The following is a 15,507-nucleotide window of genomic DNA, read 5'->3' as shown; positions in this document are numbered from 1 at the left end:
TTCAGCCCAGGACCTGATTGATCCTGGAGACCCGGGATCAAGTCCCATGTCAGGCTCCCTGCGTGGAGCCTGCTTCTCCCTCTGCCTGTGTCTCTGTCTCTCTCTCTTTCTCTCTCTCTCTCTCTCCCTGTGTGTGTGTGTCTCTCATGAATAAATAAATAACATCTTTTAAAAAAGAGAAAAAAATGAGATGTAATCCAAACTGGAGGTCCTAAATGCTAGGGTTAATGAGGTAGAAGAAAGAGTGAGTAACATAGAAGACAAGTTGATGGCAAGGAAGGAAGCTGAGGAAAAAAGAGAAAAACATTTAAAGGCCAAGAAGAAAGGTTAAGGGAAATAAATGGCAGCCTCAGAAGGAAAAATCTATGTTTAATTGGGGTTCCAGAGGGCGCCAAGAGGGACAGAGGACCAGAAAGCATATTTGAACAAATCATAGCTGAGAACTTCCCTAATTTGGGGAGGGAAACAGGCATTCAGATCCAGGAGATAGAGGTCCCCCCACAAATCAATAAAAACTGTTCAACACCTCAACATTTAATAGTGAAACTAGCGAATTCCAAAGATAAAGAGAAAATCCTTAAAGCAGCAAGAGACAAGAGATCCCTAAATTATATGGAGAGAAATATTAGATTAACAGCAGACCTCTCCACAGAGACCTGGCAGGCCAGAAAGGGCTGGCAGGATATATTCAGGGTCCTAAGTGAGAAGAACATGCAGCCAAGAATACTCTATCCAGCAAGGCTCTCATTCAGAATAGAAGAAGAGATAAAGAGCTTCCAGGATACACAGAAACTGAAAGAATACGTGACCACCAAACAAGCTCTGCAAGAAATATTAAGGGGGACCCTGTAAAAGAAAGAGGAAGCCCAAAGAAATAATCCACAAAAACAGGGACTGAATAGGTATTATGATGACACTAAATTCATATCTTTCAATAGTAACTCTGAACATGATCCCATCAAAAGATGCAGGGTTTCAGAGTGGATAAAAAAGCGAGTCCCATCTGTTTGCTGTCTACAAGAGACTTATTTTAGACCTAAGGACACCTACAGCCTGAAAATGAAAAGTTGGAGAACCATTTACCATTCAAATGGTCCTCAAAAGAAAGCTGGGATAGCGCTGAGCAGGGTCCTGAGGTGGGGCTCAGTCCAAGGCCCCATGATATCAAGACCTGAGCTAAAATCAAGAGTCAGAGGCTTAACCAACTGAGCCACCGAGGTGCTAAATAGTCCTAAATAGCAGACCTTTGAAAAGTTTTTTCCTTTTTTTTTTTTTTTTTTTTTTTAGTAACAAAGCAAATGTATTGTTTTTATTTTTCTGTGGTTTTTTTGGGGGGGGTTCATATATTTTTTATTTTATTTTATTATAACATCAATATAATAACATTATTTATATTTTTATTAACATTTTTCCATGTTTTCATACAGACCTAATTGTTTCAATATATGTATTTTGACGATTAGAGATAGCATCGATCTATTTAAGCATCCCTGATTAAGGGAAGTCATTTCCCCCTTTTCTCTGCATCAAGCTATGCTGCGTTGTGTATTCTTATACAGAAAACTCTTAAGCTTTTTGGTCCATTATCAGGCTCTTCTGTAATCAGGTTCCTTGATTGCAGGAAACAGAAATATAGACGTATTAGCTATCTGCTAAGAAAGAACTTAACTGATATTATTATGATCTTCTACTATTTAAAAATCTAAAACATAATTGTTCTACATATATAAAGTTAATGCTACCTTGAAATACATTTAAACATGATGAATAAAGGACAGATTATTAAATAAAGTAAAAAAAGAAAGAAAGAAAGGAAGCTGGGGTAGCAATCCTCTTATCAGATAAATTAAAGTTTATCCCAAAGACTGTAGTAAGAGATGAAGAGGGACACTATATCATACTTAAAGAATCTATCCAACAAGAGGACCTAACAATCATGAATATTTATGCCCCTAATGTGGGAGCTGCCAAGTATATCAATCAATTAATAAGCAAAGTAAAGACATACTTAGAGGGGATCCCTAGGTGGCTCAGCGGTTTAGCGCCTGCCTTTGGTCAAGGGCGTGATCCTGGAGTCCCGGGATCAAGTCCCACATCGAGCTCCTTGCATGGATCCTGCTTCTCCCTCTGCCTATGCCTCTGCCTTTAGGTGTGTGTGTGTGTGTGTCTCATGAATAAATAAATAAAATCTTTAAAAAAAAAGACATACTTAGATAATAATACACTAATAGCAGGAGACTTCAACATGGCACTTTCTGCAAAGGACAGATATTCTAAGCACAACATCTCCAAAGAAACAAGAGCTTTAAATGATACACTGGACCAGATGGATTTCACAGATATAGACAGAACTTTACATCCAAACGCAACTGAATACACATTCTTCTCAAGTGCACATGAGACTTTCTCCAGAATAGACCACATACTGGGTCACAAATCAGGTCTCAACAGATACCAAAAGATTGGGATTGTCCCCTGCATATTTTCAGACCATAATGCTTTGAAGCTTGAACTCAATCCACAAGAAGAAATTTGGAAGAAACTCAAACACGTGGAGGTTAAAGAGCATCCTGCTAAAAGATGAAAGGGTCAACCAGGAAATTAGAGAAGAATTAAAAAGATTCATGGAAATAAATGAGAATGAAGGTACAACTGTTCAAAATATTTGGGATACACCAAAAGCAGTCCTAAGAGGGAAATACATCACAATACAAGAATCCCTCAAAAAATTGGAAAAAACTCAAATATACAAGCTAACCTCACACCTAAAGGAATTAGAGAAAGAACAACAAATAAAGCCTACACCAAGCAGAAGAAAATAGTTAATAAAGATTTGGGCAGAACTCAATGAAATAGAGACCAGAAGAACTGTAGAACAGATCAACAAAACCAGGAGTTGGTTCTTTGAAAGAATTAATAAGATAGATAAGCCATTATCCAGCCTTATTAAAAAGAAAAAAGACTCAAATTAATAAAGTCACAAATGAAAAAGGAGTGATCACCACCAATACCAAGGAAATACAAATGATTTTAAAAACTTATTATGAAAAAAATAAATTAATTAAAAATTAAAACTTATGAGCCAATAAATAGGCAATCTAGAAGAAATGAACACATTTCTGGAAAACCACAAACCACCAAAACTGGAACAGGAAGAAATAGAAAACCTGAACAGGCCAATAACTAGGGAGGAAATTGAAGCAGTCATCAAAAATCTCCCAAGACACAAAAGTCCAGGGCCAGATGGCTTCCCAGGGGAATTCTATCACACATTTAAAGAAGAAACAATACCTAGTCTACTAAAAATGTTCTGAAAGATAGAAAGGGATGGAATCTTCCAAACTTGTTTTATGAGGCCAGCATCACCTTAATGCCAAAACCAAAGACCCCAACAAAAAGGAGAATTATAGACCAATATCCCTGATGAACACAGTTGCAAAAATTCTCAACAAGATACTAGCCAATAGGATCCAACAGTACATTAAGAAGATTATTCACCATGACCAAGTGGGATTTATCCCCGGGATGCAAGGCTGGCTAAACACTTGTAAGGCAATCAATGAGAACAAGAGAAAAAACAAGAACCATATGATCCTCAATAGATGCAGAGAAAACATTTGACAAAATACAGCATCCATTCCTGATCAAAACTCTTCAGAGTGTAGGGATAGAGGGAACATTCCTCAATATCTTAAAAGCCATTTATGAAAAGCCCACAGCAATATCATTCTCAATGGGGAAAAACTGAGAGCCTTTTCTCTAAGATCAGGAACATGACAGGGATGCCCATTCTCACCAATGTTATTCAACATAGTACGAGAAGTCCTAGCCTCAGCAATCAGGAAACAAAAAGAAATAAAAGGCATTCAAATTGGCAAAGAAGTAGTCAAACTCCCCCCTTTGCAGATGACATGATACTGTACATAGAAAACCCAAAAGACTCCACCCCAAGATTGCTAGAACTCATACAGCAATTTGGCAGTGTGGCAGGATACAAAATCAATACCCAGAAATCAGTGGCATGTCTATACACTAGCAGTGAGACTGAAGAAAGAGAAATTAAGGAGTCAATACCATTTATAATTGCACCCAAAGGCATAAGATACCTAGGAATAAACCTAACCAAAGATGTAAAGATTCTATACCCTAAAAACCACAGAACACTTCTGAAAGAAATTGAGGAAGACACAAAGAGATGGAAAAATATTCCAAGCTCATGGATTGGCAGAATTAATATTGTGAAAATGTCAATGCTACCCAGGGAAATTTACACATTCAATGCAATCCCTACAAAATACCATGGACTTTCTTCAGAGAGTTGGAACAAATCATCTTAAGATTTGTCTGGAATCAGAAAAGACCCCAAATAGCCAGGGAAATATTGAAAAAGAAAACCAATGCCAGGGTCATCACAATGCTGGATTTCAAGTTGTACCACAAAGCTGTGATCATCAAGACAGTGTGGTACTGGCACAAAAACAGACACATAGATCCATGGAACAGAATAGAGAACCCAGAAATGGGCCCTCAACTCTATGGTCAACTAATATTTGACAAAGCAGGAAAGACTATCCACTGGACAAAGGACAGTCTCTTCAATAAATGGTGCTGGGAAAATTGGACAGCCACGTGCAGAAGAATGAAACTAGATCATTCTCTTACACCAGACACAATGATAAACTCAAAATGGATGAAAGATCTAAACGTGAGACAAGAATCCATCAAAATCCTAGAGAAGAACACAGGCAACACCCTTTTTGAACTTGGCCACAGCAACTTCTTGCCAGATACATCTATGAAGGCAAGGGAAACAAAAGCAAAAATGAACTATTGGGACTTCATCAGGATAAAAAGCTTCTGCACAGCAAAAGAAACAGTCAACAAAACTCAAAGACAACCTACAGAATGGGAGAAGATATTTGCAAATGACCTATCAGATAAAGGGCTAGTATCCAAGATCTATAAAGAACTTATTAAACTCAACAACAAAGAAACAATCCAATCATGAAGTGGGCAAAAGACCTGAACAGAAATCTCACAGAGGAAGACATAGACATGGCCAACAAGCACGTGAGAAGATGCTCTGCATCACTTGCCACCAGGGAAATACAAATCAAAACCACAATGAGATACCACCTCACACCAGTGAGAATAGTGAAAATTAACAAGATAGGAAACAGCAAATGTTGGAGAGGATGCGTAAAAGGGGAACCCTCCTGCACTGTTGGTGGGAATGTGAACTGGTGCAGCCACTCTGGAAAACTGTGTGGAGGTTCCTCAAAGAGTTAAAAATAGATCTGCTGTACAACCCAGCAATTGCACTGCTGGGGATTTACCCCAAAGATACAGATGCAGTGAAACACCAGGACACCTGCACCCCGATGTTTCTAGCAGCAATGTCCACAATAGCCAAACTGTGGAAGGAGCCTCGGTGTCCATTGACAGATGAATGGATAAAGAAGCTGTGGTCTAGGTATACAATGGAATATTCCTCAGCCATTCGAAACAACAAATACCCACCATTTGCTTTGACGTGGATGGACCTGGAGGGTATTATGCTGAGTGAAGTGAGTCAATCAGAGAAGGACAAACATTATATGGTCTCATTCATCTGGGGAATATAAAAAATAGTGAAAGGGAATAAAGGGGAAAGGAGATAAAATGAATGAAAATATCAGTGAGGGTGACAGAACATGAGAGACTCCTAACTCTGGGAAACGAACAAGGGGTAGTGGAAAGGGAGGTGGGTGGGGGGATGGGGTGACTGGGTGACGGGCACTGAGGGGGGCACTTGACAGGATGAGCATTGGGTATTATGCTATATGTTGGCAAATCGGACTCCAATAAGAGAAATACAAAAAAATAAGTATGCAAAATAACATATTTGAAATACATATATTAGGGAAATATATATAATAAGGAAAAAGAAAGTACACGTAGGTAGGAAAAGATTAATAAAGTCTTTAAAAGCTAACTTAAGGAAAGGGAAAATACAAACCGTAGAAAGGATAAACAAAACAAAAGCTCTAAAAAAGAAAGTGAATTAAACACTTTATTTTAGCCATATGATTTCACTCATATAATGGAATTCAAGAAACAAAACAGGTGAACATAGGAAAAGGGGGTGAAAAAAGAAGAAGAGAGAGCTAAACATAAAGGATTCTTAAGGACAGAACAAACAGGGTTGGTGGAGGGAGGGAGGTGGGGGATGGGCTAGATGCCGGATGGGCATTACGAAGGCACTTGTGATGAGCATGAGCACTGGGTGTTGTATGTAAGTGATGAATCACTAAATTCTACTCCTGAAACCAATATTACACTATATGTTAACTAACTAGAATTTAAATAAGAACTTAAAATTTTTCTTATTTTTTAAGTAATCTCTATACACAATGTGGGGCTCAAACTCACAACCCCAAGATCAAGAGTCTCATGCTCCACCAACTAGGCCAACCAAGCACTCCAAAGAGAAAATGAATTAAATCAACCCCTCTAAAAGGGGGAATACAAAAATAACAATACTGGTTACTATAAAGTATAGAAGAGATTGGAAGACTTAAAAAAGAACATCATCTGCAATTCTTTATCAACACTTTTGAAAAGCTAAGGGACATGGATAGTTTTCTAGCAAAATAAACATAATTGGTACCGAAAGGCAATTTTTAAGATCAGCCATTTAAGAAAGATGCTTGCTGAAGGTTATTTTTATGTGTGAGCTTTGTAGGCAAGCTAAAATAAAACTTTACAAAACAGTTTCTAGTCTTGTAACAGTTAAACTGTTTCAGACAACAGCACAAAAGGAGACTTATTTATAAAGTTAATATCACCTTAACACTAATATTAATTAATGTAAACCCCACTCATAAATACAGATACAAAAATTCAAAACAAAATATTATCTGATAAAATACAGAGGTATATAGAAATAACAAGACACCATGACCAAGAAATATGTTATTGGGGGAATGTAAAGACATTTAGGAAACCAGTGCCATGCATTACATCATCAAATGAAGGAAGGAAAGCTTATAAAATCCAACAGTCATTTTGGATAAAAACTCGGGTCAGATAGGAATAGGGGGAAAGCCCTGAAACATGACAAAGACAATCTACCAAAATCAATACTGACATGTCACATGTACGTTAGTATTTCTCCTGAAATCAAGAAATTTTTTTAAGATTTTATATATTTATTTGGCAGAAAGAGAGCGTGCACACATGCACATGCATGAGTGGAGGGAGAGGCAGAGGGAGAAGCAAACTCCCCACTGAGCAGGGAGCCTAACGTGGGGCTCGATCTCAGGACCCTAGGATCCTGACCTGAGCAGACGCTTAACTGACTGAGCGTCCCAGGCACACCCATGAAATGTTTGAATGTACAACTCAAAAAGCTATACCAGGTGCTATGAAAAAGAGTGAATGATTTTTTTTAAGATTTTATTTATTTATTTATTTATTTATTTATTTATTTATTTGAGACACACAGAGAGAGAGAGAGAGAGGCAGAGACACAGGCAGAGGGAGAAGCTGGCTTCTGACATGGGACTCGATCCCAGGTCTCCAGGATCATGCCCTGGGCTGAAGGTGGTGCTAAACCACTGAGCCACCCAGGCTGCCCAAGAGTGAATGATTGATTCTGATACATGTATCAAAGAAATTTTTAGGTTTCAAGCACCTAAAAAAAATTGCATAAACATTTACACCTATAAAGCAAGTCCTATAGAGCAAAAAACAATCAGATTATTGCTAGTGACGTTCACAAACTTCCAAGGGAAAGAAAGTTTGACTTAAGACTTCCTCTTGCATAAAAAGGCATTTTCAATGTATGGAAGAATTAGGGATTCTGGTTCCAAACACTCATTTTTACAAATACACATGTGCACACACACACACATATGTACACATGCACAGGCATACACTCATATATGTGCAAACACAACATCACACATGTCATGCACATACATACGGACATGCATATACATGTATGTCTTCATTTTTCCAAATCAAAACCCCTATGGCATAGGGTTCACCAAATATTAAGTACATTCTTTCTGAATGAGCCTTTTGAGTGATTCTGTTTTTCTTTTATGACCTGAATTTCTTATCAAGTTTGTTTCCTTTTTGCAAAACCAATAAAGTCCACTGACTGCAAAATGAAAAATAAGACGAGTAAAATGAGAAGAGAAAGAGAGAACAATTAGCATCACCATGATGAGTTTTCCATTATAATGTGTAAAATGCGTCCGCCAGATGAGTCAAAGAAAACACAATAATGGAGTTTCCATTCTGTAAATTTGATTTCACTACAGGAAACACGAGCCGAGACAGCCATTCCAATCACTTAATGGGCATCCCTGCTTTCTCTTTATTCAATAAGACCAGTTAAAGCTGGAGAAGGTCTCCCATCTCCTGTCCACGTTTCCTGTGTATATTCTCCTGGGTTCTTTCAGTTCAGGATTAAATGACTCAAGCATGAGGGTTTCATCTATTTCCCAATATAGAAGTCAACTGTTGTCTCTCTGGGATGACAGATGCACTACAAATGTGTGGAGAGGCCATCTGTGCCTTACTGAGCTCTAGAAGGACCTCCCAGCCACACCACAGCTCACTGGACTCTGACTAAGCAACAGTGGTGCCATAGATGGGACTCATCAATGGGTATTTCCAGTCACAAGAAGAAAATCTAGGAAGCACATCTCAGCACTCATACACCCTTGGGGAAGCTGCCTTGCTAATGGTATATAGAAGCCTGTGAAATTATAAATGGTAACTCAAGAAAAAGAGATGTGCCGATTCCTCCCTTGCCCTACTTTACATGGAAATAGAACTCCAAAGCCTGCTGCCCGAGATCCCACCTCCATTTCCAGCTCACTCTGCATCTCCTTCCTAAATCACACACACACACACACACACACACACACACAAGGATGCCCATACTCACAGATGCCCATACTCACACGCACACACCCCACAGAGGCAGCTGCCTTCCTGAGAAGCAGAGTGGCCAACAGGGCTCCGATGGGCCAACAGTTGCTTTCTGGGTAAGGACGGGGCATGTCACAAGGACACAGGCATCGGCCTCTAGGAAAGGGCTACCTCGAGCCAAATATGAGACAAATCCAAGACAATTTTAAGTGCCGAAATAATTAAAGGCATTAATAAATTACAAGCCTTTGGTGGGGAAATGGGACTCAGTGAGTCTATCATGATAACAAACAAGGCAAGAATGATGTGGCAGGGGGATCCCTGGGTGGCTCAGCGGTTTAGCGCCTGCCTTCAGCCCAGGGCATGATCCTGGAGTCCTGGGATCGAGTCCCACATAAGGCTCCCTGCATGGAGCCTGCTTCTTCCTCTGCCTGTGTCTCTGCCTCTCTCTCTCTCTCCTCTCATGAATAAATAAATAAAATCTTTAAAAAAAAAAAAAAAAAGAATGATGTGGCAGGAGGGTGGACCCTTACTTGCAGAAGAATGCCAAGGACTGTGTGGTAAACATGGAGAGAATGTTGGAGTGAACAAATCATTATTTTGTAACCATCACAATAAAGATCAGTCAGGGCAGAATCACAAATGGATGCTAAACCTAGGAAGGAAGTTGCCAATGTTACAAGGAAAAATTTGCACACAATAAAATGCATCCATCATTGGTTAGAGTTTGAGGAGTTGCAACAAATTTACACACCTCTGTAGCCATCACTAAGATCAAGATTAAAATATTTTCCATCACCTTAAAAATTCCCATGTGCCCCTTTGCAATCAACACCCCCCACATTCCTGGCCTCAGGCCAGCAGCAATGTGCTTCCTCTCACTAGATATTAGTTTCCCTTGTCTAGAATTTCACATAACTGGAATCATACAGTACAACATTCTTTGGTCCCCGGCTTCTTTCATGGAACACATTCAGGTCCCTGGCTGTTGACATTCATACATTCTGTTGCACACATCAGAATGTTATCCAGGGATCCCTGGGTGGCGCAGCGGTTTAGCGCCTGCCTTTGGCCCAGGGCGTGATCCTGGAGACCCAGGATTGAATCCCACGTCGGGCTCCCGGTGCATGGAGCCTGCTTCTCCCTCTGCCTATGCCTCTGCCTCTCTCTCTCTCTCTCTCTGTCTCTCTGTGACTATCATAAATAAATAAAAAATAAATAAAATAAAAAGAATGTTGTCCCTTTTTATGGCTGAATCATATTCCACGGTGTGGATATGCCACAATTTGTATATGTGCTCACCTGTTGATGGACATTTGAGCTGTTTCCAGTTTGGGCCTATTATGAACAAGGCCACCATGTCTATTTGTGCACAAGTCTTGGTATGGACATATCCTTTAATTTCTTTTGGACAAATAACAGAGCAAAATTGTAGGGCACGTGGAAGTTTTCTAAAAAAACTTCCAGAAATTCGGCAAAGGGATTTACACCATTATAACACTCCCACAGTTAAAAACAAAAACAAAAACAAAAACACTCCCACAGTGATGTATGAGAATTATAGTTGCTATGGATCCTTGGTATTGTCACTGTTTGTTTTTCTGTAGCTATTTCCAGAGGGTGTATAGGGAGTCAACTTTGGTGAAGAGCAGGGTACGTGCATGGTCTGAAAATGTCTCACCACAGATTGCTTATGAGGATCCAGGGCAAATAATAGTATCTAGACAGTGGAGAAAACAGGCAATACTGATCAAAACCACCATAAATGAGAGGAAGTGGAGACTGCGTGTCTCTGGATGACATACCCTGAGAAGGACATGATATCACTTTTGTAATATTCTGAAGGAGGTGGGGCAGGAGGCGGGAGGTGGTGTCAGTGCATAACCCAAAACTAACCATGGCAAAACATACACAAACCCTCCATGCAGAATGTTCTGCTTTGAAAGGGGCTGGCATTCTTCAACATTTCAATGTCGTAAAAGAAAAATAAAGACTGAGGAACTGTTCCAGATTGGGGAATCCTAAAAAGATCAGATAATTAAATGCATTACTTTGTCCTAAACTGGACCTTGTAAGACAGGGGGAAGGTACATGCATATGCACAGAAATATACAAAAGGCCTTTTTGGCAAAATTGCATTGTGAGAAGGGAGATTAGGTAAAAGTTTTGGATCACTGTGAAATCAACTGAGATTGATCCCTGTACTGTGAAAATATAATAGTTTCATTCTTAGGAAATCTACAGTAAGGTACTTAGGGATAAACAATTATACTCTACACAGCTTTCAATTGGTTCCAAAATTAGATGATAGATAGATGATAGATAGATAGATGATAGATAGATAGATAGATAGATAGATAGATAGATAGATAGAATAAAGATAGACAGAACAAATGACAAAACAGATAGATCAAAATGGCCTAAAATGTTAACAAGAGGTGAATCTGGGCAAAGGGTGTAATAAAATTCTTTGTACTATCTCTATACTTTTCCTGTTTGAATGTACTTACAAATTTTTAAAAATTTAAGTAAACTCCACACCCAGCCTGGAGCCCAACATGGGGCTTGAACTCACAACCCTGACATCAAGACCTGAGCTGAGTTGAAGAATCAGATGTTTGCAATGTCCACAATTGCCAAACTATGGAAAGAGCCCAGATGTCCATCAAGAGATGCATGGATAAAGAAGATGATATATATATATATATTACCCATCAAAAAGAATGAAATTTTGCCATTTGCAATGACATGGATGGAACTAGAGGGTATTATGCTAAGTGAAATAAGTCAGTCAAAGACAAATACCATATGATTTCACTCATGTGGAACTTAAGAAACAAAACAGATAAGCATAGGGGAAGGGAAAGAAAAATTAAAAAATATGAAAATGGAGAAGGAAGTAAACCATAAGAGACGTTGAACTCCACGAAACAAACAAAGGGTTGCTGGAGAGGAGGTGGCTGGGGGATGGGCATTAAGGAGCGCATGTGATGTAATGAGCACTGGGTATTATATGCAACTGATGAATCACTGAATTCTACCTCTGAAACTAGCAATACAGTATATGTTAAGTAAATTGAATGTAAATAGAGAAAAAAATTAAAACATAAAAAAGTCAGATGCTCAACCAACTGAGCCACCCAGGTGTCCCCAAATTTAAAAATAAATTAAGTAGCTAAGCCAGGTTAGATCAAAATGGCACCTACTTTGTCTCATATCTAAAATGTCTAGAAATTAGAAAAGAGAAAAAGATAAGACTTTTTTAAAAAATCAATAACAGCCATAAGAAAAAATAAGAAGAAACATCTGTGGACCAAAATTGGTGATGGTCCTAAATAATACTAAGCAAAGTAGAATAGAAGTCATCACTCAAAACAAAAACATGAACTTTCCAGTCCTCCCTGCAAACACCAAAATCCAGATCTAAATAATGGCCAGCCAATTTCAAGTTAGATGCAAATACATAAAAGCAAACCCTGAAATCTTAGACCATAGCCCAGGTTCCAAGGAGGGACCATTTACAAACTCCAGAATGCTCAGCGATGGTGAAAACTCAGCCCTGTCCTCTGTCCTATTAAGAGGTGAAGCTCTTCCATGGGTCCTGACCCGTCCCCTGGCCACAGTTAACACCCAAGAGCCCAGAGGCCCCATCACCAACAGGAAGCACTGTAGGGCCCCAGGGAATGAATAGCCTCTGTTCAGAACAGCTATTTATTTTAGTGACATCTGCTCTGCTATATGGTGCTGCTCTCTCAAAACCTCTCCGATCCCCGTATCTCTCATCTCTAGGGGGGTCTTACCCCCATTGACTTACTATCCTGCCTGCTTCTCCATGACAAAGCCATCACTAGACAGTTGACTAACCCCACATGTGGCCAAACCTGTCCTGTTTCTGCCTAGGCCTCTTCCTGAAGTCCCCTTTTACCCTGGTTCATGTACCCCCAAGACTCTTGACCTCAGACTTAGGTCTGCTAATTTGCCTCCCTTGTGAATACTTCCCATTTTTGGTTCTTGGCACAATAAATCATGTTTTTCCTCCACTTCCAGAAGTTATAAATCTTTCATTAGCAATTTATAACCATATCATCCTTTTCCGTTCTCAGAAGCCAACCTTTCTAAGTTCACAGATAGCTGCATTGCTCTTCCAGAAGTCTCTTCAGGCCATAGCAAAGTTCTGGAGGCACCTCCAAAGTTCTGGAGGTCCTGAGTAGTCACTTCAGATTCCATTCAAAGATGAGCACCTTGGAACCTTTTTTAATTACAGATCTGGAAAGGTAAAAGGATCCCCTTCTCTCAATTTCTAGATATGTTATTTCATAATAAACAAGAAAGGAAGTATAACCAGGAACGGCAAATCATTCATTGGCCTGATTTTTAGTTTTACACTGGCTTCCAAACATCATACTGAGATGCAACTGAATCTAGTTGGCCTATATCCAGGCCACAGGTCATTTAAAACTAATCTAAATAATGTCTAAAAAAAAAATGTCTAAAAAAAAAAAAAAAAAAAACTAATGTCTACCACCCCCTGCGTCAAATCATCTGGTTTGTGCCTTGGTTCAGTTCTCTCTCCTAAGAGTGTAGACTCTGGTTCTTTGTAAGAGCAGCAATACAGGTTCATTTGTTCGGTAGAAATATCATGTGATGGGGGGCACCTGGGTGGCTCAGTCAGTTAAGTATCTGCCTTCCGCTCAGGTCAGGATCCCAGGGTCTTTGGGATTCCCTGCTCAGTGAGAAGTCTGCTTCTCTCTCTCCCTCTGACCCTCCCCCTGCTTGTGCTCTTTCTTTTTCTCAAATAAATAAAATCTGGAAGGAAGGAAGGAAGGAAGGAAGGAAGGAAGGAAGGAAGGAAGGAAGGAAGGAAGGAAGGAAGGGAGGGAGGGAGGGAGGGAGGGAGGGAGGGAGGGAGGGAGGGAGGGAGGGAGGGAGGGAGGGAGGGAGGGAGAAAGGAAGGAAGGGAGTCTAATGTGATCACTTCCCCATTGTGCTAATCTGGGTTACACTCATAGTTGAAAATCAACCAAGCACCTATGATGAAGCACCATCTTACTCACATGCCAGTATTTCTCTTGAATGACAAGCCCTGAGAAGCACTCCAGAGGATCTGGACCTCTGCTAGCCTCCAACACGGGCCATACACCTGCTCTACTCAGCAACAGGATGCCTGCTGAGATGAACGTTCTAAAGCAAAGCAACAGAGATTTCAGAAAAGCATTTCCACCAGGTTTACCCTTTCTGGCTTGTTTTTCATGGCAACTGTAACAAAGCCAGATTCTAAGAGAATTCTAATAGAGTGGTATCAACAAAATGACATGAGACACAATGTGAAGCCCTTTTTTTTTTTTTTTTCTAGTATTATGATGGCATCCCAAAATATCAATTAATGTGGGCTGGTATGATTTCTCCTTTAAGAGTTATTAGATAAAACTTATTAAAAAGGCTCATATGATGGGGGGTGGGGTATTTGACTCTCTACAAGGGTACTTTGAGATAGATGCTAAGTCTTCATTTTACAGGTAGAGGAAACCAAGGCTTAGCAACATTAAATATAGTGGCCACATTCCCACAACTAATAAATGGCCAGGCAAAGACTCTAGAGCCAGGCTGGACTAACCAGTTACCTGTGCTCTCACCACTCTTCCTACTACTCTCTCTCTCTCTCCCTCTCTCTCTCTCTCTCCCCTCCCCTCTCCTCTCCTCCTTGTCCTCCTCATCCTCCTCGTCCTCGTCCTCCTCCTTCTCCTCCTCCTTTCTATTTTAGCACCTGTTCACATATCTCCAGAGTCAGTACAGTTCCATTTATTAGAACCAACCCGCCAAGAACCATTCGACTTAAAAATATCTCAGACTGCTCTCTCTCCCACAATATTTTCAAAATGAATTGCCAACAAGTATGTAAATTAGCTAAGCAGCATCCTTAGGACAGAAGAGCCCACATCTGCCAGCCCTGCAGCTTCGTATCCCTTCCAGTTTTGCCAGCGCACCTCTCCTGTGCCTTATCCATAGCTGTTTTACAAGATCTTCATTACTTCATAATTGTTCCGGCTTCTACATTAAGTTTTCCTTGTGAAGACAGATGGGCTACATGCTTGTGAAGTTGGAATAATAAAAGGAAATAAGAATGCTCTATTAGAGCATCCTCCACCCCCGGTACCAATAAATCACTAAATGTTCCTGTTCCAGAGTGCCGTCAGAGCACACCACCTCTGCGGGCCGACTTACAAAATTCTGCAGGGCAGCAGAAGCCGGGAACAGATGAAGAGAATGCTAGGCCCTTTCATTAACCACAAAGTGTGTTGACCACAGAACTGGTCTACCCCATCATTCCCAAAAGTAAGTCATTTGCATCACCCTGGGGCTTAGCTGCATCAAGCCACAGCATCTGGAAGCTAGAACATTCTGGGATAGATGGAGAACAAAGAAGGAGGAGATGCATCTGGCAGCACAGAGGACAGAATGCCTGGTTTACCTTTTTGGTAATGCTAAACACGTGTATTTCCGCAAATAAGTGTGAGCTTTATTCTGGGATCCAGTTAAGTTTCTAGGCAGCACTGTGATTCTTATGGATCTTAGATTTAAGCT

The 15,507-nt window shown here is 40.0% G+C and overlaps 1 long non-coding RNA gene across 1 annotated transcript in view; it reads right to left on the bottom strand.

Moving 5' to 3' along the window:
• Window positions 1-14,176, bottom strand: part of LOC118350268 (uncharacterized) — an 86,791-nt gene extending 72,615 nt beyond the window's left edge. Inside the window, exon 1 of the long non-coding RNA XR_004803729.2 lies at window positions 13,980-14,176. This is a non-coding gene — a long non-coding RNA (uncharacterized LOC118350268). The remainder of the gene's footprint in view (window positions 1-13,979) is intronic.
• Between the last annotated feature and the right edge of the window lie 1,331 nt (window positions 14,177-15,507).

The sequence above is a fragment of the Canis lupus genome, chromosome 11 (assembly GCF_003254725.2).
Source record: "Canis lupus dingo isolate Sandy chromosome 11, ASM325472v2, whole genome shotgun sequence".
In the NCBI taxonomy this organism is placed as follows: Eukaryota; Metazoa; Chordata; class Mammalia; order Carnivora; family Canidae; genus Canis; species Canis lupus.
This window is presented reverse-complemented; position numbering and strand designations above follow the sequence as displayed.